The sequence below is a fragment of the Dendrobates tinctorius genome, unplaced genomic scaffold (assembly GCF_039654945.1).
Source record: "Dendrobates tinctorius isolate UK_male_01 unplaced genomic scaffold, ASM3965494v1 ptg000086l, whole genome shotgun sequence".
In the NCBI taxonomy this organism is placed as follows: domain Eukaryota; kingdom Metazoa; phylum Chordata; class Amphibia; order Anura; family Dendrobatidae; genus Dendrobates; species Dendrobates tinctorius.
Window position 1 is genome coordinate 46,930,720 of NW_027361754.1, and position 27,990 is coordinate 46,958,709.

Here is a 27,990-nt window from a genome sequence, read left to right on the forward strand (position 1 = left end):
ATATATATATACTGTATGTCCTCTTGGAGAGCTGGACAGCACCTGGCCCAGACATGATCCACACCTACTGGCTAAAGAAGTTGACAGCGGTACATGAACGCATGGCAAAGCAGATGTACTGCTAGAAGAAGGCCACCATCCAGCTTGGCTAACAAAAGGTAGAACAGTGCTGATCTTGAAGGATCCTCATAAAGAAACAGTTCCATCCAACTATCGCCCAATAACCTGCCTTACAACAACATGGAAACTCCTGTCAGGCATCATAGCCACCAAGCTACAGAACCATATGAACCAGTACATGAATCCAGCTCAGAAAGGCATTGGGACCGACACCAGAGGCTCTAAGCACCAGCTCCTAGTAGATAGAGCAGTTGCTCAAGACTCAAGATCCAGACAGACCAATCTCAGCACAGCCTGGATTGACTAGAGAAAAACCTATGACTCAATGCCACACACACATGGATCTGTGAATGCTTGTCTCTCTACAATGTCAACAGGAAATTAAGAACCTTCCTCAGAAACTCAATGGGGCTATGGAGAACAACATTGGAAGTCAGCTCAAGACAACTAGCACAAATGACCATCAAATGAGGCATATACCAAGGAGATGCACAGTCCCCATTGCTGTTCTGCATAGGCTTGAACCCCCTCAGTCAGATAATTACAGAGTCTGGCTATGGATACAAGTTCAAGGGTGGAAGCACCACCATCCAACTCCTCTACATGGATGATATCAAGCTTTATGCGAAAAACGAACGAGACATCGATTCACTGATCCACCTGACAAGGATCTACAATGAAGACATTGGGATGTCCTTCGGACTGTAGAAGTGTGGCCGGTTGGTAATAAAGAGAGGCAAGGTAGTCAAGACCGATGTACCTCGGCATCCCACAGAGATACGGTAACCATGATGTGGAGGCAAGGAAAGCAGGAACATCCAATACCATCAAAGGGTAAGACAGGTCCTGAAGAGCCAGCTCAATGGGAAAAATAAAATCCATGTCATCAATACATATGCCCTGCCAGTTATCAGATACCCTGTTGGCATAGTGTGCTTGCCAAAAGAAGAGATGGAAGCTGCAGATGTGAAGACACGAAAGCTCCTCACAAAGAGGGAGGTCTCCACCCTACGTCTAGCACCCACAGATTGTATACCAACAGAAAGGAGGGTGGCCGAGGCTTGATAAGCATCCAAACCACCATCATGGATGAAACAAGGAGTATACAGGAATACATCAGAAGAATGGCGCCAGAAGATGAGATGCTGAGAGAAAGCTTAAGGCAGCATCAACAACAGATCTGGAAGGAAGAACAGGAACATGAAGCGCCATGGCAAGACAAGCCGCTGCATGAGATGTACCATCGACAGATAATGGAGGTGGCTGACATGGAGAAATCCTACCAATGGCTGTAGAAAGCTGGACTCAGAGACAGCACAGAGGCACTAATCATAGCGGCACAAGAGCAAGCACTAAGTACAAGATCCATAGAAGCAGGAATCTACCACACGAGACAAGACCCAAGATGCAGACTATGCAAAGAAACCTCAGAAACAGTCCAGCACATAGTGGCAGGATGCAAAATGCAAGCAGGAACAGCGTATACTGAACGCCACAACCAAGTAGCGGGAATTGTATACAGGAACATCTGTGCAGCATATGGGCTAAGGCCCCCTAAGTAGAGGTGGGAGACCCCAGAAAAAGTGGTGGAAAATGAAAGGGCTAAAATCCTGTGGGACTTCAAGATCCAGACAGATAAGCAGGTGTTGGCTAACCAACCAGACATTGTCATAGCAGACAAAGATCAGAAGACAGCAATGATAATAGAAGTGGTAGTGCCAAGTAACAGCAACATCAGAAAGAAGGAATATGAGAAGCTGGAGAAATACCAGGGCCTCAAAGGAGAACTGCAAATGATGTGGAAGGTGAAGGCAACTGTGATTCCAGTGGTGATAGGAGCACTTGGAGCAGTGACCCCTAAGTTGGAAGAATGGCTACAACAGATCCCAGGAGCAACATCTGAGCTCTCTGTCCAGAAAAGCGCAATACTGGGAACAACTAAGATCCTGCGCAGAACCCTCAAACGCCCAGGCCTCTGGTAGAGGACTCGAGAATGAGTAAGGACAACACAGACCACCCCCATTGAGGGGTGAGAAGGAAGTTTTTTGTGGTTTTTTATAGAAAGATAAGCAAAAACAAAAAACAGCACCAAAAAAATAGGTGGGGTGCAAAAAATCCTTCCAGGCATGTACCAAATCGCGTACTAGAATCCAGAAAAAATGAAGGCAGCACTCCAGTAGAAGATATCAAATGTGGTTTATTGGCCCATGTGCGATGTTTCGGTCCCAAGTGTGGACCTTTCTCAAGCTTCAGAAAGGTCCACACTTGAGACCGAAACCTCACACATGGGCCACATGGGCCAATAAACCACATTTCATATTCTACTGGAGTGCTGCTTTCATTTTTTCTGGATCATATATATACAGTGGGGCAAAAAAGTATTTAGTCAGTCAGCAATAGTGCAAGTTCCACCACTTAAAAAGATGAGAGGCGTCTGTAATTTACATCATAGGTAGACCTCAACTATGGGAGACAAACTGAGAAAAAAAAATCCAAAAAATCACATTGTCTGTTTTTTTTTCATTTTATTTGCATATTATGGTGGAAAATAAGTATTTGGTCAGAAATAAAATTTCATCTCAATACTTTGTGATATATCCTTTGTTGGCAATGACAGAGGTCAAACGTTTTCTGTAAGTCTTCACAAGGTTACCACACACTGTTGTTGGTATGTTGGCCCATTCCTCCATGCAGATCTCCTCTAGAGCAGTGATGTTTTTGGCTTTTCGCTTGGCAACACGGACTTTCAACTCCCTCCAAAGGTTTTCTATAGGGTTGAGATCTGGAGACTGGCTAGGCCACTCCAGGACCTTGAAATGCTTCTTACGAAGCCACTCCTTCGTTGCCCTGGCGGTGTGCTTTGGATCATTGTCATGTTGAAAGACCCAGCCACGTTTCATCTTCAATGCCCTTGCTGATGGAAGGAGGTTTGCACTCAAAATCTCACGATACATGGCCCCATTCATTCTTTCATGTACCCGGATCAGTCGTCCTGGCCCCTTTGCAGAGAAACAGCCCCAAAGCAAGATGTTTCCACCACCATGCTTTACAGTAGGTATGGTGTTTGATGGATGCAACTCAGTATTCTTTTTCCTCCAAACACGACAAGTTGTGTTTCTACCAAACAGTTCCAGTTTGGTTTCATCAGACCATAGGACATTCTCCCAAAACTCCTCTGGATCATCCAAATGCTCTCTAGCAAACTTCAGACGGGCCCGGACATGTACAGGCTTAAGCAGTGGGACACGTCTGGCACTGCAGGATCTGAGTCCATGGTAGCGTAGTGTGTTACTTATGGTAGGCCTTGTTACATTGGTCCCAGCTCTCTGCAGTTCATTCACTAGGTCCCCCGCGTGGTTCTGTAATTTTTGCTCACCGTTCTTGTGATCATTCTGACCCCACGGGGAGGGATTTTGCGTGGAGCACCAGATCGAGGGAGATTATCAGTGGTCTTGTATGTCTTCCATTTTCTAATTATTGCTCCCACAGTTGATTTCTTCACTCCAAGCTGGTTGGCTATTGCAGATTCAGTCTTCCCAGCCTGGTGCAGGGCTACAATTTTGTTTCTGGTGTCCTTTGACAGCTCTTTGGTCTTCACCATAGTGGAGTTTGGAGTCAGACTGTTTGAGGGTGTGCACAGGTGTCTTTTTATACTGATAACAAGTTTAAACAGGTGCCATTACTACAGGTAATGAGTGGAGGAAAGAGGAGACTCTTAAAGAAGAAGTTACAGGTCTGTGAGAGCCAGAAATCTTGATTGCTTGTTTCTGACCAAATACTTATTTTCCACCATAATATGCAAATAAAATGAAAAAAAAACAGACAATGTGATTTTCTGGATTTTTTTTTCTCAGTTTGTCTCCCATAGTTGAGGTCTACCTATGATGTAAATTACAGACGCCTCTCATCTTTTTAAGTGGTGGAACTTGCACTATTGCTGACTGACTAAATACTTTTTTGCCCCACTGTATATATACACTCACTGGCCACTTTATTAGGTACACCTGTCCAACTGTGTGTTAAGACTTAATTTCTAATCAGCCAATCACATGGCGGCAACTCAGTGCATTTAGGCATGTAGACATGGTCAAGACAATCTCCTGCAGTTCAAACCGAGCATCAGTATGGGGAAGAAAGGTGATTTGAGTGCCTTTGAACGTGACATGATTGTTGGTGCCAGAAGGGCTGGTCTGAGAATTTCAGAAACTGCTGATCTACTGGGATTTTCACGCACAACCATCTCTAGGGTTTACAGAGAATGGTCCGAAAAAGAAAAAAAATCCAGTGAGCGGCAGTTCTGTGGCCGGAAATGCCATGTTGATGCCAGAGGTCAGAGGAGAATGGGCAGACTGGTTCGAGCTGATAGAAAGGCAACAGTGACTCAAATTGCCACCCGTTACAACCAAGGTAGGCAGAAGAGCATCTCTGAACGCACAGTGCGTCGAACTTTGAGGCAGATGGGCTACAGCAGCAGAAGACCACACTGGGTACCACTCCTCTCAGCTAAGAACAGGAAACTGAGGCTAAAATTTGCACAAGCTCATCGAAATTGGACAGTAGAAGATTGGAAAAACGTTGCCTGGTCTGATGAGTCTCGATTTCTGCTGCGACATTCGGATGGTAGGGTCAGAATTTGGCGTAAACAACATGAAAGCATGGATCCATCCTGCCTTGTATCAACGGTTCAGGCTGGTGGTGGTGGTGTCATGGTGTGGGGAATTTTTTCTGGGCACTCTTTGGGCCCCTTGGTACCAATTGAGCATCGTTGCAACGCCACAGCCTACCTGAGTATTGTTGCTGACCATGTCCATCCCTTTATGACCACAATGTACCCAACATCTGATGGCTACTTTCAGCAGGATAATGCGCCATGTCATAAAGCTCGAATCATCTCAGATTGGTTTCTTGAACATGACAATGAGTTTACTGTACTCAAATGGCCTCCTCAGTCACCAGATCTCAATCCAATAGAGCATCTTTGGGATGTGGTGGAACGGGAGATTCGCATCAGGGATGTGCAGCCGACAAATCTGCGCCAACTGTGTGATGCCATCATGTCAATATGGTCCAAAATCTCTGAGGAATGCTTCCAGCACCTTGTTGAATCTCTGCCACGAAGAATTGAGGCAGTTCTGAAGGCAAAAGGGGGTCCAACCCCTTACTAGCATGGTGTACCTAATAAAGTGGCCAGTGAGTGTATATATATATATATAGTAGGGATTGTATTCGCTCAGGTGCAACGGGTGGCAATCAGGAGGCACGTTCCTTTTAAAGTTCATGGGGTTTATTATTTCACACAACCACAAACAAAAGAGAACAAAAGAAATAGCCTTTAGCTAAGGCAAAACAAAGTCCAAATGTCCAGTACTTCAGGCTCAGTCCTGGAGCCTCAGCACACACAGGAGGCTTATCCCTCCCCACATACAGCCCCGTGTTAAGGAGTAGTCTACATTATAAAGGTGTAGCCACACCCATGAACCCACCAGCTGACCAGTCAGGTGACTGTGACATCACCACAGGTCCTTAAACACCTATAGAAGTACGGTGACGACTCTTAGTGCTTGCGTGCACTAAAGAAAACACTTCGGGCTACATCACAGTGACCAACCATCTCTGTGGCACATATCTCCCATCGACAATATGACCCTTAGCCATGCCACATACCTCCCCCCTCTGCCTAAAGCTGTGGGGCTTGGCACTTTCCCCCACTAGACAAGGGATTCTTGAGAGGGCATCGGTACTACTATGTAGCTTCCCTGCCCTATGTTCTACATGGAAGCTGAAGTCTTGCAAGGCTAAGAACCAGCGGGTGACCCTTGCATTTTTACCCTTTGTTTCCCTCATCCATTTGAGTGGGGCGTAGTCGGATATCAACCTAAACTACATCCCAGCAGATAGTACCGTAAGGTATCCACTGCCCACTTTATGGCCAAGCACTCCTTCTCTACGACTGAGTAATTCCTTTCACATGAAGATAGCTTCCTACTCAGGTAGAGAACAGGATGCTCCTCCCCATGTATCTCCGGGGAAAGGACTGCTCCTACCCTGACATCTGAGGCGTCTGTCTGAAGAATAAACTCTTAAAGTCTGGGGCTGTTGTGAACTCATTTTCTGGTCTACCAGTTGTGAGTTCTTCCGGGCTCCCTCTGGTGGTAACAGGAGGTAGTGAGATTGATTTAATTAGTAGAGATCTGCCACCCGATGATGAGGATAACCATTGGATCTCTGGGACTGGATTTAAGACAGCCGACGCCCTATTTTGGTGCTGGTGATTCCTTCTGGCTTTTCAGGTCTTGGTTTTCAGCTCTGTTCCAGTTATCTCAAGATGTGTTTCTGCTAATGTTCACACTTGATTTTGTTGGTCTATTCAGTTTTTTGTGTGGTCAGTGCTGAATTTCCACTCTTATTTATCTGTATTTGCCAATTTGCTTTTTGTCCCTTATTAGATTGGCTTCTTTTTGCTCTGTCTCAGAATATTTCAGAGTGCTGATATAGTGGGAGAAGTCTAGTGACTTCAGGGTTAATTTTGTTATCAGAAGTGTTGGACATTATTTTTGTAGGGTTTTTTGGGCAGATTGCAGACAGTGTCTTTCCTTTCCTGTCCTTTCTAGTTAGTTTGGGCCCCATCGTTTGCTCAGCCTATTTTCCTGCCTGTGTTTGTGTTTTCATCTTGTTTCACCGTCAATACATGTGTGGGGGCTGTCTATTCCTTTGGGGTCTGCTCTGGGGCAGTTAGTTTTCCCCTTTTCTTGCTTTAGGCTTATTTAGTCCTCCGGCTGTGAAGAGGCGTCTAGATTCATCGTAGGAACGCTCCACGGCTGCTGCTAGTTGTGTGGTTAGGATCAGGGGTCTGCAATCTGCATAGTTACCAACCTCTCTGGTTTTCTGTGACTTAGCTTGTTTAGTTTTCCTCCTCGGTGACCCATTCATAACATGGGGCCATGAGAACGGGTTGCTTACATAGAGCCCCTTTCAATTCTTGGAAGGCTGATTCTGCCTCTTTGGACCATCTGACCATTACTGATTTTGTCCCCTTAAGAAGATCGGTTAGAGGCTCAGCCACCATGGCTTGGGATGAAGCTCCTGTAGTATCCCACGATCCCCAGGAAGGTTCTAACTTGCTTTTTGGACAAAGTTCTCGGCCATGTTTGAATTGCCTCCAGTTTACTGACTTGAGGTTTTATTTTGCCTCGACCCACAACATATCCAGGGACTTGGCTTCTTCTTTACCCAAGGCACACTTCTTCGGGTTTATTGTAAACCCCGCCTCCCTTAGAGCATCAAACACTGCTTGGACATTTCCAGGTGACTCTCCCAGTCTGGGCTAAAGATGACGATATCATCCAGGTACGCAGTGGTGTATAACTTATGAGGTGCAAGGATTCTAACCATAGCTCTCTGGAAGGTCGCTGGAGCTCCCTGCAGACCAAACAGCATTCGGACATATTGGAAGCATCCGTCTGGTGTAGAAAATGCCATCTTCTCCTTGGCTTCCTGGGCCATGGGGATCTGCCAATATCCCTTTGTCAAATCCAAGGTGGTGATGTACCTGGCGGGCCCAAGTCTATCGATGAACTCATCAACGCGTGGCATGGGATATGTGTCGAACTTGGAGACCTCATTCAGCTTCCGATAGTCATTGCAGAATCTCCATTCACCATCAGGTTTGGGGACCAGGACAATCGGGCTGAACCAATCACTCTTGGATTCATCAATGACGCCGAGCTTCAACATACGCTGCACCACCTTGGAGACTACTTCTCTATGGACCTCAGGAATTCGATAAGGCTTCACGTTCATCCACACATGTGGCTCTGTCAGAACCTCGTGTTCAATGACCTTCGTGCACCCCGGCAACTCTGAAAACAGGTCCCTGTTCTTTTGGAGCAACTCCCGGCACTACTGTTTCTGGGCCTTTGATAGCGCCTCCGCTATAGTAACCGCACAAACCTCACCTTCTGGGTTGCCCAGCAAGCACAGAGTTACCGCTGGCTCTGTCTTGCCATGGCTTGATGAGGTTGACATGGTAAACCTTGTTTGGTTTCCATCTTCCTGGTTGGTAAATCTTATAATTTACTTCACCAAGCTTCTCCACCACCGCATACGGCCCTTTCAATTTGGCGAAGAACTTGCTTTCCACCATCGGAATTAGCACGAGAACTCGGTCTCCCGGACTGAACTGCCTCACTCTTGCTGACCGGTTATAGACCCTGGCCTGAGCCTCTTGTGCCTGGCGGAGGTGTTCTTTCACGATGGGTATCACCTTCGCAACCCTCATCTGCATCAGTGCCACATGCTCAATGATGCTTCTGTGGGGCGTGACTTCAACTTCCCAGGTTTCCTTGGCTATATCCAGGAGACCTCATGGATGTCGGCCATACAGAAGCTCGAAGAGCGAGAACCCTGTGGAGGCCTGTGGAACTTCACGAATGGAGAACAGCAGATATGGTAAGAGACAGTCCCAATATCTACCGTCTTTCTTGATGGCTTTTATTAGCATACTCTTCAGTGTCTTGTTAAATCTCTCAACCAGGCCATCTGACTGAGGATGGTACACTGAAGTACTCAACTGGAAGATTTGCTGGACCTTGCACAACTCCCTCATCACCTTGCTCATAAAAGGTGTCCCCTGGTCGGTCAGGATCTCCTTCGGCAAACCTGTCTGGGAAAACACATGGACCAACTCGCGGGCTATACTCTTTGTGGAGGAGTTTCTCAGGGGAATTGCCTCAGGATAGCATGTGGCATAGTCCAGGATGACTAATATATACTGATGGCCCGGGCTGATTTAACGAGGGGACCGACCAAGTCCATGGCAATTCTCTCAAATGGTACCTCAATAATGGGCAATGGTACAAGGGGGCTCCGGAAGTGAGAGGTGGGGGCAGTTAACTGACATGTAGGGCAGGACTTGCAATAGTTCACTATTTCCCGGTGACACCCAGGCCAATAGAACCTCTGCACAACCCATTTCTGCGGTTTTTTCACCCCCAGGTGTGTCCCCAAGATATGTGAATAGGCCATGTCCAACACTTTTCGTCTATAGGGGCCTGGTACTATCAACTGCTCCACCAACTCCTCCCTTACTTTCATGACCCAATATAACAACTCCCCACTCATCATAAAATAGGGAAATCTTGTGTCAGCCCTCTGCTCCTGTGCAACCCCATTAATGACGGTGACATTGTTGAAGGCTTCCCTCAGAGTTGGGTCGATATGTTGGGCAGTCCTAAAATTCTCACCGGCCACCCCTAACTACGGAATGTCAGATACAGGGGACACTTCCTCATAATCCTCTACAAGGACACAAAAAGGAAATCCATGTGCCTCTGGTTGTGGTGATACCTTATTAGGGCTCATTGTTTCCCTACTCTTCCTAGCGACCTCAGAACCCTTTCCCAACAGATCCCAAAACAAACAGAAATCCCAGCCTATAATTATAGGATGCAACAAGTCCCGAACGATGCCGACTTCATGGGACTCCGTGCCATGCGCCATTTCAATGTCCACTCTGGCCATTGGGTAGTCCTTTGCATCACCATGTATGCACCGAACGTCAACCTTTTTCCCCGGGAGAAAGTTGAGAGGAAAAGTGGCCCTCACAAGGGTCACCAAGCTCCTGGAGTACAGCAGGGCCATTACAGCTCGATCATTCACCTTCACGGGACATGCTGGAGGCCCCTCGTTAGGTGGAGAGTTCACACTGCAGGCTGGATATGCATAGTATGAACTACGGCATCCCATGCTGCAGTCCATTTGCTCGGTGGTCTGGGGACAAAGAGCAGCTATATGGCCTGGCCGTGGCACCTCCAGCAAATATCACCCGTGGGGACCTTGGGCACCACCTCTCCCGCCCCTATAGACCTTGGAGGCCCCACCCCTTTTTGGGACTCCGCCCCCTGCTGGAACCTCCAATACGGAATGGGCTGCTTCCCCAAGAAGCCTTCCATCCCCTGATATCTCTTGACCAGTTCATCGGCATTCTGGGGATCACCCTGGGCAACCCAAGTCTGTAGGGGTCTCGGCAGGGAATGCACAAGCCGATCCATCACCACACGTTCAATCATCTGCGCAGGCGTAGAAGACTCTGGCTGCAGCCATTTTTGGACCAGGTGCAACAGGTGGAACATTTGGGAGTGAGGCGGTTTGTCCCGGTGATAGGCCCAGCGGTGAACTTGCTGTGCCCTGACAGTCATTGTCACCCCCAAAAGTGCGAGAATCTCAGCTTTTAGTTTGGGATACTCCTTGGCGTCTTGCAAAGTCAAGTCATAGTACGCCTTCTGGAGCTCCCCCGTCAGGTATGGTGCCAGTACCTCTGCACACTGCTCTGGCTGAAGTTTTTCCCTCTCAGCCACCCTCTCAACATCATCCTCAGGGGTCATTTTCTGCAATGCGCGTCTTACCGCCTTCCTGATGTGGGCATCATCAGCTAGACCTGGGGTTGGGGCACTTGTCCTGCCCTGGATGGCGGTTGCCAGAAGCTGCATCTGCTGCCGTTGCTCCTGCTGGCTATGTTGTATCTGTTGCAACTACAGCCTGTTGGTCTCTTGTTGCTGTGACTGTGACTAGACCAGGTGTTTTAGCAGATACTCCATTTTTCCCGTCAATGCTTGCTGGCTTGCTGCAAACTTGACCCAGGACATGCAGTAACATTCTCACGTCTCTGCTGGGAACACTGCTCGCATTCTCCACCAATTGTAGGGATTGTACTTGCTCAGGTGCAATGGGTGGCAAACAGGAGGCACGTTCCTTTTAAAGTTCATGGGGTTTATTGCTTCACACAGCCACAAACAAAAGAGAACAAAAGAAATAGCCTTTAGCTAAGGCAAAACAAAGTCCAAATGTCCAGTACTTCAGGCTCTGTCCTGGAGCCTCAGCACACACAGGAGGCTTATCCCTCCCCACATACATGTGGTAATAGCAGGTACGCAGGAAGCAGTGACGAGATGCGAGACAGAAATGACTTTAAACGTTAACTTTTATAGATAAATGCCGTTAGAGCTATTGTTATGCAACTAACAGAATAACAGTAGTTGTCCTCGCAGGGAGCCAATACACATAAACAAGGATTGGGATAATAAGACTAATCCAGCAAAGACTGGTCACTATATGGCCGCGGAATGGCCGACTACGGGTCCTTAGTCACTATGTATCACTTATCCGTCCTGACGTCCCTCGGCGTTCTTTTCCACTGTGTGTCTGCGTCGCACCCACTGGGCCCAGCCTCTGAAAATCTGGCATAGTCTTCGGGCGTTCCGATGCCCAGGAGGAGTAGGGGCACAACAGGCCCGTGGAGAGTTCTTTGGTGGAATGTCCCCCAGCGGAGGCAGCGGGATACCGCCTGGGAGTGGGAGGGTGGAAGCCGCAACTCCCTCACAGGGACTGGCGGCGGCGGTGATAAGTGGTGGTTGATAGGCCACAGGCACAGTCTGAGGCCGCACTGGAGGATCCACAGTGGGCACAGGCCCAGTCTCTGCCGCGGACTGGAGCGGGGCGGTGGCAGCTGCGGGCGGCAAAGGAGGAGTCACCTCTGTGGTCAGGAGTGAAGCGGCGGTGGATGCGGGCACCAGCGAGGAGGCCGCAGCCGCGAGCTGGAGTGACGCAGCAGTCTTCTTTTGTCGGTAAGCTCGGCGCCGTCTCTCTGCGGTCCACCGAGAGTCACCCTCCTGTCGCTGTCCTCCTCTCTGGAAGCTGCTCGTGGCTCTTGCTCTCTGGCCCTGTCAGTCTCAGCAGTCCATCCCCTAGCTCTGCTTCCTGGAAACAGATACCCCAGGAACCTGGAAGACGGTCCCCTCGGTTCCGGCCCGGGTCCTCGGCGGAGGCTTCTCCTCCTACACTCCCCCATCCTGTATGCTCGTCAGTCCTCTGGCGAGGGTCTTGGTAGACTCGGGTTGGCCTTTTGAGACAAAAGTTCCTGTTGCCATACGAACTGATCCTGTTTGTAGCGTTCGAGGGGTTTGCCGGCTGTTGACCGCTCGGAGCGTCTTAGTTCGACTGTGGTGGAGCTTTCTGGGGCGGTGGCCCGTGGTGGACTAGCCGATTCCGATGGGCTGGCGTGACTTGCTGAGATATTGTGCCTTGGATGGCCCACCTGTACCGCTAGGCTATCTTCTTTGTCATCTAGGTCCCAGACCGTGGGCATTGGTTCGGGGGCCTGAGGAGTGGGTTCGGGTTGCACGGGATTGTTGGATGTACAGGGCCGCAACATATTACGGTGCACAGTACGAGTGGGAAGTGCCCCGTCCCTTTCAGGTCGTATCTCGTACACAGGCCCATCGGGGCTTATTCGGCGCAATACTCGGTATGGTAAGGACTCTCTTCCCACCGGGGTTCTAGCTTGTTCTGGCGGCGCTGGTCTAGTATGAGTACTTGATCCCCAGTCTGAAAGTCGGTGGGTGGAGGTAGAGTGCCCCTTGGGTGCTCTAGGTCTTGGAGTTTTGTCTAGACGATGCGGTGAAGGGTCTGTAGCCGGTGTCGGTGGTTTCGGACCCATGATGACACTCCAGACCAGGGTTGGGGTTCCTCCGGGTTTAGTTCTACCTCCGTGATCCCTTTGCCTTCTCGCCCGAATAGCAGTGAGTAGGGGGTATAGCCGGTAACTCGGTGCACCCGGCTGTTATAGACCCACACTAGTTCAGGGACATACGCAGGCCAGCGGGCCTTCCGGTCACTCTCCAGGGTACGCAACATTTGAATTAGTGTCCAATTAAAGCCCTCGCAGGCCCCGTTTCCCTGTGGGTGGTATGGTGTGGTCCGAGATTTATTGATACCATAGAGACGATGTAGCTCCTCCATGACTTTCCCCAGGAAGCATGCTCCCTGATCTGAATGTATCCGTTGAGGGCAGCCGTAGCAAGCTTATATCTGGTAACCAGCTTTTCCAATCTCTGCTCTGAATCCACTCCTGTGTCTCCATTCAATGTCAGCAAGCAGTTAATCTTGAATGCTATCTATGTGTTTTCAACTATGCAAGCTTATATCTGGTAACCAGCTTTTCCAATCTCTGCTCTGAATCCACTCCTGTGTCTCCATTCAATGTCAGCAAGCAGTTAATCCTGAATGCTATCTATGTGTTTTCAACTATGCAAGCTTTATATCTGGTAACCAGCTTTTCCAATCTCTGCTCTGAATCCACTCCTGTGTCTCCATTCAATGTCAGCAAGCAGCTAATCCTGAATGCTATCTATGTGTTTTCAACTATGCAAGCTTATATCTGGTACATAGTTTTTTTTCAACTTACTCTGCTTGTCCCCTTATGTTGTGAGGTCAAGAAAATTTTCAAAGTGCTTTATGATCCATGTAGTGCTGGACATGTGTTTATTTGACCACAACACTTTATTGGGTCCTGGTGTCTCAATTTAGTGTGATTGATTAACGAGAAGAGAGAGAGCAAAAAAAAAACAAAAAACTTAGCCTTAACCTGCTATATATTCAGACCTAGCTAGGGGGAGCATTTACGCAGGGGTGGCATTTATGCACATGTAATCGAAGTACATGTATCAAAGTACTACGGGCAGTTATAACATGGCAGTTGGGCAGGGCAGGAGACAGGTAAGACATTTATATACATCTACTCCCTGTACATTAGGAGTACAACAAATATATACCATATGCATTTGTATAATTTTTATTCTGGCCGCTGCATTCACACACATCCACCGCCCTGGCATTAACTCTCTACACTCCATCCATATCGGCCCCTCGTTCCTTTCCTCTCCTATATATAGCACTCACGCTCTTTTCACATTGTTAAATTGCACAGATCCAGTCAGTCCCACCATTCAACATCAGAGACGCTCTCACAAATCACTTAACCATCTGCTCACTCTTTCTACCCTCCTTCTCCTAGTCGCAGGAGACATTGCTCCCAACCCTGGTCCCCCATGTTATAGAAAGTCAAACCCCCCGACTGCTACACTTAGAAACCCCTCTAATCTTATTAATATTCCCTACATGCCATCTGTCTCTCTTAATTGTGCACTTTGGAATTCTCGCTCAGTGTGTAACAAACTCTCCTTCATCCATGACTTCTTCCTTTCTAATTCACTTAACCTCCTGGCTCTTACTGAAACCTGGATCCAGCAGTCAGACACTACCGCTGCTGCTGCTCTTTCATACGGGGGGGCTACACTTCTCTCATACCCCAAGATCAGACAATAGAGCAGGTGTAGGCGTTGGTCTGCTCCTATCACCAAAATGTACCTTTCAGGTTATCCCTCAAGTACCCTCACTTGTCTTCCCTTCTTTTGAGGTCCATGCCGTCAGACTCTACACCCCCTTCTCCATGCGAGTGGCGGTGGTGTATCGTCCTCCCGGCCCCTCCCATCAGTTCCTGGATCATTTTGCCACTTGGCTTCCACATTTTCTCTCCTGTGACATCCCTACCCTCATCATGGGAGATTTCAACATCCCCATTGCTCTTCCCCTCTCATCATCTGCTACTCACCTTTTATCTCTAACCTCCTCATTTGGCCTTTCGCAGCTTACTAATTCTCCAACGCATGAAGACGGTAATTCCCTCGACTTGGTGTTCTCTTGGCTTTGTGCAGTGGATGATTTTGCAAACTCTCCTCTCCCACTCTCTGACCACAATCTTCTTTCATTCTCTATCAAGAACTGCCAGGCTGCTCAGGTCACCCCCACTGTCCAGACTTATAGAAACATACAGGCCATTAACACCCAGAAACTTATGAAGAACTTACAGTCTTCATTGGCCCCTATCTCCTCCCTCTCATGTCCTGATTCTGCATTGAAGCATTACAATGAAACACTTCAAAGTGCCCTGGATGAATTTGCACCCCCTATAAATAGAACACCACAACGGAGACGGCGACAATCCTGGCACACGGTGCAAACACGTTTCCTGCAGCGGTGCTCCAGGTGCGCCGAACGTCTGTGGAGAAAATCCAATCTACACGAAGATTTCATCTATTTTAAGTTTATGCTTAGAACATACAACACTGCCCTTCACCTCTCCAAACCAGCCTATTTCAACACCCTCATCACCTCACTGTCCAATAACCCGAAACGTCTCTTTGACACTTTTAATTTTCTACTCAATCCAAGAGTTCAGGCCCCAACCACGGAGCTCCAAGCTGACGATCTGGCCAATTACTTCAAAGAAAAAATTGACCAGATTCGACAGGAAATTATCTCCCAATCACCTCATACCATGCACTGTCCTCCCTCCCCCACTGCATCTAGCTCACTCTCTGATTTTGAACCAGTCACAAAAGAAGAAGTAAGCAGGTTCCTTGCATCTTCTCGCCCAACTACTTGCACCAGTGACCCATTTACGTCACATCTCCTCCAGTCCCTTTCCCCTGCTGTCACCCCTCACCTAACTAAAATATTTAACCTCTCTCTCTCTTCTGGTATTTTTCCCTCATTTAAGCATGCCATCATACATCCACTACTTAAAAAACCATCCCTCGACCAAAACTGTGCCGCTAACTATAGACCTGTCTCTAATCTTCCCTTCATCTCTAAACTCCAGGAACGCCTGGTCCACTCCCGTCTTATCCGCTATCTCTCAGAAAACTGTTCTCGACCCTCTCCAATCCGGTTTCCGCTCTTTACACTCCACTGAAACTGCCCTCACTAAAGTCTCTAATGATCTGCTAACAGCTAAATCAAATGGTCATTACTCCATGCTAATTCTCTTGGATCTCTCTGCAGCATTCGACACTGTGGATCATCAGCTCCTCCTCACTATGCTCCGTTCCATTGGCCTCAAGGACACCGTTCTCTCATGGTTCTCCTCCTATCTCTCCGACCGCTCCTTTACTGTATCTTTTGCCGGTTCCTCCTCCTCTCACCTTCCCCTTACTGTTGGGGTCTCCCAAGGATCGGTTCTAGGCCCCCCTCCTCTTCTCCTTGTACACTGCCCCTATTGGTCAAACAATCAGTAGATTTGGTTTCCAGTACCATCTCTATGCTGATGACACCCAATTATACGCTTCTTCTCCTGACATCACGCCAGCCTTTCTAGAAAACACCGGCGATTGTCTAAACGCTGTGTCTAATATCATGTCCTCACTATATCTGAAACTGAACCTGTCAAAGACTGAACTCCTGGTGTTTCCTCCCTCTACTAATGTACCTATACCCGACATTGCTATTTCTGTGGGTGGTTCCACTATTACTCCCCAGCAACAGGCCCGCTGTCTTGGGGTCATACTTGATTCCGAGCTTTCCTTTGCCCCCCCACATTCGATCACTGGCTCGCTCTTGTCATCTGCACCTCAAAAACATTTCTAGAATCTGACCTTTTCTTACTTTTGACTCTGCAAAAACTCTTACTGTTTCTCTTATTCATTCTCGTCTCGACTATTGTAACTCTCTTCTAATCGGTCTCCCTCTTACCAAACTCTCCCCTCTCCAATCTGTCTTGAATGCTGCAGCCAGGATCATATTCCTCACCAATCGTTACACCGATGCCTCTACCTTGTGCCAGTCATTACACTGGCTACCCATCCACTCCAGAATTCAGTATAAACTTATTACCCTCACCCACAAAGCCCTCCATGGCTCAGCACCACCCTACATTTCCTCCCTTGTTTCAGTATACCACCCTACCCGCGCCCTCCGTTCTGCTGATGACCTGAGGTTAGCATCCTCAATAGTCAGAACCTCCCACTCCTGTCTCCAAGACTTTACACGTGCCGCGCCAATTCTTTGGAATGCACTTCCCAGGTCAATACGATTAGTCCCCAATCCCCACAATTTTAAGTGTGCCCTGAAAACGCATTTATTCAGACTGGCCTATCGCCTCAACACATTAACCTAATCTATCCCTGTGTGGCACAGCCAAAAGTTTTACCATAACCAGATTTCCCGCATCATGTTCCCACATGCTTTATGCATCCATTAGCCCTCTGTGTCTGTACTGTTACACACTTAACATTATGGCTGGTCCATGCAATCAGGGCAACTGTTACCACCCACCTTTCGTGTCTACCTCTTTCCTCATAGACTGTAAGCTTGCGAGCAGGGCCCTCTTTCCTCTTGGTATTTGTAATAATCTACTGTATGTGATTATTGTTATGTTGTAATGTCTATTGTCTGTACAAATCCCCTCTGAAATGTAAAGTGCTGCGGAATATGTCGGCGCTGTAAAAATAAAATGTATTATTATTATTATTACACTTGGATAAAGTTCTTGCAGATTGCATAGGCGGCTGACTCCGCAGTTTGATCTCGGGTGGGGGTTACCACGGCAAATTTGGTGAAGTGATCCACCATGACGAGACAATGCTCATACCCCTGGTATGCAGGGCCAATGGTCACATAGTCCACCATCAAGAGCTCGAGGGGTGCTGATGTCACTATCGTTTGCACCGGGGCCCGTTGTGCGGGTGGTTTAGCTAGTTCGCATAGGTGGCAGGCCCGGCAAGTTTCTTCCACAGCAGCGTACAAGCGCGGATGGTAAACTATCTACTGCAACCATTGCATGGTTTTCTGGACTCTGAAGTGAGCCCCCTTTTTGTGGGCTTCCTGTGCCAGTTCACTGAGTTGGACTCTGGGCATGACTACCTGCCAAGTTGTTGCAGACGTCGCCCGTGATACTGTCTTACGATACAACAGTCCTTTCTTGATGACTAGTTTCTCCCATTGGCGTAGCATCAGCAACATATCATGAGACGAAGTCTGTCTCTGGGCGTCAATGGGTAGTCTGCCGGTGGTCACCCATCGGCGTAGGAGCCCAATTTCTTCATCTTCTTGCTGCTGTTGGATCTATCTGTCACGTGATTGCTCCAGCACACCCCTTGGGGGTACTTCTTGCGTGGCAGCCGTGAGCACGGCGACGGTCAGGGCATACGGTGTCTCTTCTCCTTCCAATTCGTCATCTCGACTTTTCCCTGGCATTGTGTGCCGGATCCTGTAGAGGGCATTCACGTGCACATTTTCTGCTCCTCTTTTGTAGTTGATCTTGTAGCTTGAACTTGGCCATCCGGGCCACCCATCGCTGCTCCAGAGCCTCCAATTTGGCATTTTCCAGGGGGGCCAGCGGGTTGTTGTCGGTCCGCACCACCACTTCGGAGCACGCCAGGTACTCTGCGAACCGCCCCGTCATGGCCCACACTACTGCGAGGAGCTCGATCTTAAAGGAGCTGTAATTGTCAGAGTTTCGTTCAGAGTCATGAAGTGATCTGCTACCATACGCGATCACTCTCTCCCGGCCGTCCTGAACTTGTGACAATACAGCCCCTAGCCCATGGAGGCTCCCGTCGGTGTGTAGTATGAACGGTTGCGAGAAATCCGCATAAGCTAACACTGGGGCACCCGAGAGCGCAGCCTTAAGGACTTGGAAGGCCTCTTCTTGCAGTTGTTGCCACTGGATTTTCCATCCATTCGCCCTGGCAGGAGCCCCCTTTAGCAGGTCCTGCAGGGCTCGGGCCCGGCGTGCAAAATTCTTTACGAAACGACGATAGTATCCAGACAGCCCCAGGAAGGCCCGCACGTCTTTTATCGTCTCAAGGGTAGACCATCCCTGAATGGCAGCAACCTTTTCCAGGGATGGTCTAACACCCTTGGCAGAGACGATTTGCCCCAGATACTCAATCTGGGTGCGAAACAGGTGGCATTTCTGAGGCTTCACCTTCAACTCGTACTTCTGCAGCCAGCCGAGCACCTGCCCCAACCGCCGCAGGTGGTCCTCAAACATGGTGGCATAGATGATTATTTCTTCCAGGTATATCGGCATGGCCTCGAAGTTGAGATCCCCCAGACACCACTCCATCAGCCGCTGAAAGGTCCCCAGGGCATTGGCCAGCCCGAACGGCATTCGATTGAACTCGAGCAGTCCCATAGGAAGAATGAACGCCATCTTAGCCCTGTCTTCTTCTGACATCGGCACCTGCCAATATCCGCTGGCCAGATCTAACGTTGAAAAGTACTTCGCCTTCCCCAAGGCGGACAGGGATTCTTCTATACGAGGCAACGGGTACGAGTCTTGATGGTACAGGCATTCAGCTTTCTATAGTCCACACAGAACCGCAGGGTGCCATCCTTTTCGCGGACCAACACGATGGGAGCCGCCCAGGGGCTCTGGCTCTCTCGTATGACCCCCTTCCGCAGCATTTGGGCCAGTAAAGTTTTTACCTCCTGGTATAGTTGTGGGGGAATTTGTCTGTATCGTTCCTGTATGGGGACCGTTCCTGCCATTGGAATTCCGTGCGTGATGGCTGTGGTGCATCCAAAATCATCCTCGCGGCTAGCGAATACCCCGTGATACTGTCCTAGTAGTGTTTCTACCTGGAGAAGTTGGGCGGGAGCCAGGCCAGAGAGTTCAGCCCACATTCTTTCCAGGATGTTTCGGCCCTTTTCCTGAGTCGAGGACTCGGTAGCCTGCAGAGTTCGAGTGGTCACTGCCCAAGGGTCCTCGGGTTGCACCTTCAATTGGACTGTAGGGGCTGGCAGCACCTCTTGCAATGGCCTCACCAGCTTGGCCATCTCGACCCGGGGCCTTAAGACGATGTCTTGGTCTTCTAGGTTGACACAGCGCACGAGGACAGTTCCTCTCTGCACAGTGGCCAGGGAGCGGGTCACCAGTATGCCAGGATGCTGCATCTCCATGCCCTCCAAAGGCACCGGGGCCCGATGGGCAGGGCCACCACTGTCTGCCCGGGGCAGTATGAACGGGGGACCCGCTGGCGCAATGATTTTGCCCAGTGCCTCACTCTCCTGGCAGTCCTGGAGAACTCGTGCCTCACGCACCAACTGCTGGAAGACCTGCCCTTGGGCCGTGCGGGAACCCCACTGGTTCAGAGTCTCTTGCATGGGTCATTGAGGAGTAAATTGCCAAACTCCCGCAGGATGTTCATGCCCAGGATAACTGGATGTTTGTCATTGGTTTCTCCATGAGTCAGGACCACTCCCCGGCGTCCGAGGGATTTGCCACACAGCGTCATCTGCACCCAAACCACCCCGGCGACAGGGACCGGTAATTGATTGGCGGCTACCAGTTTTATCATGGGTCCCCACTGGGGTCTCACTGCCTCAGGCAAAAGCTGCCAAAAGTAAGTTGCAAGCATGGTTGTTACTTGTGAACCCGTGTCCACTAGGCACCGCACGGCACGGCCCTCGACTTCTGCCCATACTACCGGACACTTTGCGGCCAGATCTTCGGGCTTCCACCACCCCATGTCGTGGCTTCTGTCTCTGAGCGGCGTCCCACCAGCCTGCAGCCCTCTAGTTTAACGGCGGCCAGGGTGGGCGCCTCCCACGCCATGGACACTCTCGTGCGAAGTGGCCCAGCTCCCAGTACTCATATCACTGGGGGTGTGAGGGACAGCCGCTCCGAGCATTGCGAGGCCCCCAGGGCCCGGGATTGAAAGTAGGCCGCCCAGACGTGATCTCGGTTCTTCTCTTCACTTCGGCCAACTCGCCCCTGATGTTCTTCAGCTCTTGTTTCTTCTCTTCTATCCATTGGGGCTCTCCGACAGCAGTCACAGCGACCTCCACACTCCGGACCTTCCCCACGGGGACTGTCATTCCATGCTCCTGCTCTCGTACACGCGCCTAACTCCTCACCTCAGTGAAAGCTAAATGTGGGTTCACTCGGACCTGCTCTCGTAGTGCCTGCTTTATCAACGGGTCTCGGAGTCCAGTCACAAACAAGTCACGTAGGGTAATGTCGATGTGTCCTACCCCTACGCCATCCTTCCGCTCGATGACCGTGTATAACTCTTGGAGGACATTCATATACTGGGTGATAGTCTCCCCCTCTCCCTGCATTCGACTGAACAAACGGGTCCTAAACTCTCCCACATCTGTCGGATCCCCATGGGTCTCTTTCAGTATCCGCATGAACCTAGCAAAGGTGTTACGGTGTCCCAGGGGCCTCAACATTACTGAATCTTGGGCCTCCCCTTCTAATGCCATGAGAGCTACCTCGGCTTCCAGGTCAGGGGTCATCAGATGCATTCGGAAGAGGCCTCGCATTCGCTCTGCCTAGTTCCACAGCATGGTGTTGGAGCCTGAGAACCTGGGCAGGTTGTTTAGCATAGCCCCCAGAGAAATGCTGGACTGGGGTCCCTGGTTGCTTGCTGTGTCTACGGCTCCGCTCTGGCCTGGAGTGCCACTGTCCGCGCTCGGAGACTGCATCCTGCCGACTACGCAAAATGTGGTAATAGCAGGTACGCAGGGTGCAGTGACGAGACGCGAGACAGAAATGACTTTAAACGTTAACTTTTATAGATAAATGCCGTTAGGGCTATTGTTACGCAACCAACAGAATAACAGTAGTTGTCCTCGCAGGGAGCCAATACACATAAACAAGGATTGGGAGAACACGACTAATCCGGCAAAGACCAGTCACTATATGGCCGCGGAATGGCCGACTACGGGTCCTTAGTCACTATGTATCACTTATCCGTCCTGACGTCCCTCGGCGTTCTGTTCCACGGTGTGTCTGCGTCGCAGTCACTGGCCCAGCCGCTGAAGATCTGGCATAGTCTTCCGGCGTTCCTACACCCAGGAGGAGTAGAGGCACAACAGGCCCGCGGAGAGTTCTTTGGCGGGATGTCCCCCAGCGGAGGCAGCGGGATACCGCCTGGGAGTGGGAGGTTGGAGGCCGCATCTCCCTCACAGAGACTGGCGGCGGCGGTGATAAGTGGCGGTTGATAGGCCACAGGCAGAGTCTGAGGCCGCACTGGAGGATCCGCAGTGGGCACAGGCCCAGTCTCTACTGTGGACTGGAGCGGGGCGGTGGCAGCTGCGGGCGGCAAAGGAGGAGTCACCGCCGTGGTCAGGAGTGAAGCGGCGGTGGCTGCGGGCAGCAGCGAGGAGGCCGCAGCCGCGAGCTGGAGTGAGGCGGCGTCGGCCGCAGACTGCTGCGAGTAGGCTGCAGCCGAGAGCTGGAGTGAGGCAGCAGTCTTCTTTTCTCGGTAAGCTCGGTGCCGTCTCCCTGCGGTCCACCGAGAGTCTCCCTCCTGTCACTGTCCTCCTCTCTGGAAAGCTGCTGGTGGCTCTTGCTCTCTGGCCCTCCCCAAATCTCCACCTCCTTCTCCCTCGTTCTGCTGATTCACACAGTCTGACCCTCTCTGTTCCTCTTCTCTGGACTCCTCCCCCAACTGCCCTGTCAGTCTCAGCAGTCCATCCCCTTGCTCTGCTCCCTGGAAACAGATACCCCAGGAACCTGGAAGACGGTCCCCTCGGTTCTGGCCCTGGTACTCGGCGGAGGCCTCTCCTCCTACATACAGCCCTGTGTTAAGCAGTAGTCCACATCATAAAGGTATAGCCAAACCCACGAACCCACCAGCTGACTAGTCACGTGACTGTGACATCACCACAGGTCCATAAACACCTATAGAAGCACGGTGACGTCTCTTAGTGCTTGCGTGCACTAAAGAAAACACTCCGGGCTACATCACAGAAATAAGCCATCTCTGTGGCACATATCTCCCATCGACAATACGACCCTTAGCCATGCCACAATATATATATATGTATATATATATATATATATATATATATACACTGCTCAAAAAAATAAAGGGAACACTTAGGCTGTGTTCACACACAGCGCTTTTTTAGCGGTTTTTACCGCGGTTTTCACTATAAAACCACTATAAAACCGCTAAAAATAAGCTGCACAGTCATTTCTATGCATTTTGCACTTTTTGTGCACATTGATGCGTTTTTTACCGCGAAAAAAACGCATCGCGGTAAAAAACGCAGCATGCTCATTAATTTTGCGGATTTTTCCGCGGTTTTGGCTTCTCCCATGCGTTTAGAAACCGCTGCGGTAAAAAATGCATCAAAACGCATCAAAACCGCGCAAAAAACGCGCAAAAAACGCCACAGAAAAATAGGTGCGGTTTCTGGGAAGGGATTCAGGTTTTTGTGCAGAAATTTTCTGCAACGTGTGCACTTAGCCTTAAACATCAGAATCTAACTCCAAGTAAATCAAACTTCTGTGAAATCAAAGTGTCCAGTTAGGAAGCAACACTGACTGACAATCAATTTCACATGCTGTTGTGCAAATGGAATAGACAACAGATGGAAATTATTGGCAATTATCAAGACACCCTCAATAAAGGAGTGGTACTGCAGGTGGGGACCACAGACCACATCTCAGTATCAATGCTTTCTGGTTGATGTTTTGGTCACTTTTGAATGTTGGTTGTGCTTTCACACTTGTGATAGCATGAGACGGACTCTACAACCCACACAAATGGCTCAGGTAGTGCAGCTCATCCAGGATGGCACATCAATGCGAGCTGTGGCAAAGTTTGCTGTGTCTGTCAGTGTAGTGTCCAGAGGCTGGAGGCGCTACCAGGAGACAGGCCAGTACACCAGGAGACGTGGAGGGGGCTGTAGGAGGGCAACAACCCAGAAGCAGGACTGCTACCTCCTCCTTTGTGCAAGGAGGAACAGGAGGAGCACTGCCAGAGCCCTGCAAAATGACCTCCAGCAGACCACAAACGTGCATGTGTGTGCACAAACAGTTAGAAACTGACTCCATGAGGATGGTCTGAGTGCCCGACGTCCACAGATGGGGGTTGTGTTCACAGCCCAACACCATGCAGGAAGCTTGGCATTTGCCACAGAACACCAGGATTGGCAAATTAGCCACTGGCGCCCTGTGCTCTTCACAGATGAAAGCAGGTTCACACTGAGCACATGTGACAAACTTGACAGAGTCTGGAGACGCCATGGAGAGCGATCTGCTGCCTGCAACATCCTGCAGCATGACCGGTTTGGCAGTGGGTCAGTAATGGCGTGGGGTGGAATTTCTTTGGAGACCCGCACTGCTCTCCATGTGCTTGTCAGAGGTAGCCTGACTGCCATTAGGTACCAAGATGAGATCCTCAGACCCCTTGTGAGACCATATGCTGGTGCGGTTGGCGCTGGGTTCCTCCTGATGCAGAACAATGCCAGACCTCATGTGGCTGGAGTGTGTCAGCAGTTCCTGCAAGATGAAGGCATTGAAGCTATGGACTGGCCCACCTGTTCCCCAGACCTGAATCCGAATGAGCACATCTGGGACATCATGTTTCGCTCCATCCACCAACGTCACGTGTCACAACAGACTGTCCAGGAGTTGGCGGATGCTTTAGTCCAGGTCTGGGAGGAGATCCCTTAGGAGACCATCGTTGTACAGTAGCGAGGTCATACAGGCACGTGGAGGCCACACAAAATACTGAGCATCTTTTCCTTGTCATGAGGCATTTTCACTGAAGTTGGATAAGCCTGTAATTTGATTTTCCACTTTGATTTCGAGTATCAATCCAAATCCAGACATCCATGGGATAATCATTTTGATTTACATTGATAATTGTTATGTTTTATTGTTCTGAACACATTCCACTAAGCAATGAATAAAAATTTGCAACTGGAATATTTCATTCAGAGATATCTAGGATGTGGTATTTTAGTGTTCCCTTTATTTTTTTGAGCAGTGTATATTGTACCAGTCATGAGAAATCTAGCATAGAGGGTATTTGCAAATCATGCTGGAAGTGCACTGGGTAGTCTCAAGCACCTGAATAGCTTCTACCCACCTCCAGTGTACTTTCTGCCGAATTAGCATATGATTTCTACACTAGATTTCTCATTGAGTCTCTACAAAAAAAAGTATAATTTTTATTGGGGGCAAACACCTATAAACCTATACCACTACTTTCATATGCATAAACATGTTGACATCACTGCACATCATATTTACATCATATTTGCATCACAGCACTTTGGAAGCACAATCATTTTTCTCATGGTGATCTCAGTGAGGTCACCGCAGTTTATCGGGCCGCTTACAGTAAAGTGTAGGAACGCAGCTTCAATGAACGGGGTATGAAGTAATTTAGATATCTGGTCAGGGATCTGAAATTCAGTTAATTTCACTGTTTTTCCTAGATTGCTTTAAACTCCTTAAATAGTAATACCCGAACATTACTCCAAACCTGACCCGGAATTAAATGCGTCAGCTACTTCTTTTCGTAAGTGTGGAATTCCTTACATATTGACCAGCTCTTCTGTCTATACAATTACTGCTGATGGAGGCGCATGTGACCAGACCAGCCACCCAGCCTCCTCCAATTGTAAACTATCTCATGTGGGAAATTTACTTTTCTATTGGAGGAGGCTGATGGGACTGGTCTGGTCACATGCTCCTCCATCAACAGTAATTGTATGAACAGGAGAGCTGCGCAGTCAGTGAGAAAATGCACTCACAAGAGAAAGTGGTCATCCGATTTAATTTTGGATCAGGTCGGTAGGGTTCTGACTATTTCAGGGTTTAAAGTATTCTAGGAGATTTGGGGTATGAATTTATTATGAGTCTGGTGTGTGTAGTAATTCATTTGAGGTCTGAAATGAATGTTGGGGGTATAAAGTAATGTAGAGGTCATGTCTGGGGTATGGATTTGGTCTGGTTTGGTGCTTTAAAATAATTTACCATAGTCATTTTATCAGGACCTAATATTAATTAAGGGGTTTATGGTCCAAATTTATTTTAGAGTCTGCTTTGGGGTCTGAAATAATTTTTGAGTCTGATCTATGTTTTGAAATTATTAGGGGGACTTGTCCAGTGTCCTTTTATATGTCCATACATATATATTTTTTTTTCTTGTTTGCTAAAGACAAAAAAATACAAGGGAGAAGGTTGAGAAGTCAGACACCAAATATATACTGCCATCAAAACTGTGTAAGGGGGTGAAGAGAAAGAAGAGCCCAAAGGAGGTTACCTTCCCTGTTCCTTATCCGGAACCACTTAGCCAGGCAGCAGAGTTGCCGGGAGGAAGACTTTCTGCCTTGGATGTACTGGACCATGTGACTGCTAAGGGCAGGGAGGAAGAGGAAGGGGGAGTGGACCGGAAGGTGTGCAGGCAGAGGGTGCGAAAGCAGAGCGTGCAGGGCACAGGGCAGAGCGCGCCAGAGACTGGGGGGAGCGCGCCAGAGAGAAAGCAGTCTGCAGCACCACGCTCCCAGAGAGAGAGGACTCCCTGTCAGAGCACTGAGGCTGAGATACGAGCCATAGTGAGAGCTGTAGTTGAGTGCGTGGAATCGGGCGCCTCCAGAACCAGAGGAGACTTTCCCCCTGACAGTGCAGACAGTGACCCGAGCGCACAGCCCCGGTAACCGCAGTGGCAAGCCGAGACCCCTGAGTGTGGCAAGTAGACTGCCCAGTGTGTGTAGCATCGTTACTGCAGAGTAACTGTCAGCTTAACTTACAGAGACTTAGAGCAGGAGAGACTCCATTCAGCACTGTCTCCCTGCTTCCTGTTTACCCTGAGAAGAGACTGCAGAGATTTAACCCCGGAGTTCCCTGTTTCCAAGAGACAGAGGAGAGACTATAGAGTCTTCAAGTGCCGCTTTTGATGGTGCCCACGCTGGAGTTAAGGACCCTTCAATCAAAACTTCATTGGACTGATAAGTTACCAGAATTCCCATTAACCATTTATATTCTGCTTAACTGTTTCATAGCTTCACTTAGCTTTGTTGTGTACTGTTTTACCATATACCCTATCACTTTCAACCCCCACTGCTCCTCCCTGCATGGAGAATTTATCCCCTGTAAAGAAACCCTTTAACCCTTGGTCTGTTTCTTATCCGTGGCGACATCACTAGTACCTGCACATTATTACACTTGGTGTAGTCAGCAGGATGTCGCATAACGGCGTGTAGGAGACAGACTAAGCAGTTGGGGGAGGCCCCAGGTCTAGCATCACCCTGGGAGCTATGTTAGATAATTTGCCAAAGTTCTCTGGGAGCAATGTTATGTTGTGGAGTTGGACGGAGCGCATCAGAGGGATGATGAAGATGCATCCTATGACACCGGCCCTGGAGGCGGAAACAGCTGTGATGGCCCTAGAGGGGGACGCACGGGACTCTGTTATGCTCAGACCCCCTCAGGCGAGAGATACCCTGGACAAAGTATTACGGATACTTGAGAAGATGCATGGGGACCCGACTGACATAGGGGAGCTGCGCATGCGACTGTTTCGCTGGGTACAAAGAGAGGGGGAGACCATGACACAGTTTATGAATGCCCTGCAGGATCTCCATACTGCCATCGTACGGAAGGACGGCATAGGTGTAGGGCCAATTGACGTTGTGCTAAAAGACCAACTGGTGACGGGCTTGGGAGATGTGTTGATGAAGCAGGCCCTGCGAGAGCACATGCGGGTAAAGCCAGACATGACTTTCTCTCAGGTTGAGAGTGAGGCGCGCATGCGCGAGCAGGAGCAGAGAGTGATAGTGCTGGTGGGGAAGGTATGGAGCGGGGAGGTAGCTGCCCCTCCATGGGTAGAAGACTTGAATAAGGAGATTAAGCAGGTCAGTGAGGAAGTGGCTGAATATAAGAGGACCCCTGCTGTAGAGCCTGCCCCCCAACGTGAGACTAGTGCCGCTCGGTAAAGAAGACCGCCTACATGCTACAACTGCGGAGTACCCAGCCCGAATGAAGACGAGACGACATGGACCCGGGATTCCCGGCAGAAGATAAGAAGAATTGGGGAGAAGATTGAGAGTCTGGGGGAGGCCCTTACTATTGTTTTGGGGACCAGCAGCATACCCCGAGGTAACGTGTGGAAGCAGATGGAGGGAGATAGAGGAGAGGTGTGGAGAATGCAGAAGGTTTCAGTGGCAGCTCCAGAGCGTAGCCCTGTATCCTGGAGTGAAGAGCAACCGCAGATGAGAGATGCTTCTCGCCAAGGTCGACGATGCAGACCAAAGCGCCCACCAGATAGATGCAGATGTGAGTACTGCGCGTGCAGAAGAGTGGGACATCTGTCCAGAAATTGCCCTACCTGAGAAAAGCGGTGGAAAAGATTCGCTCACCCCTCTGAGGGTCCTGCTAATTGGAGGGAGCGTCACCCCTGGAGTGAATGGTACAACAGGAGAAGGAGAGCTCCACTCAGAGCA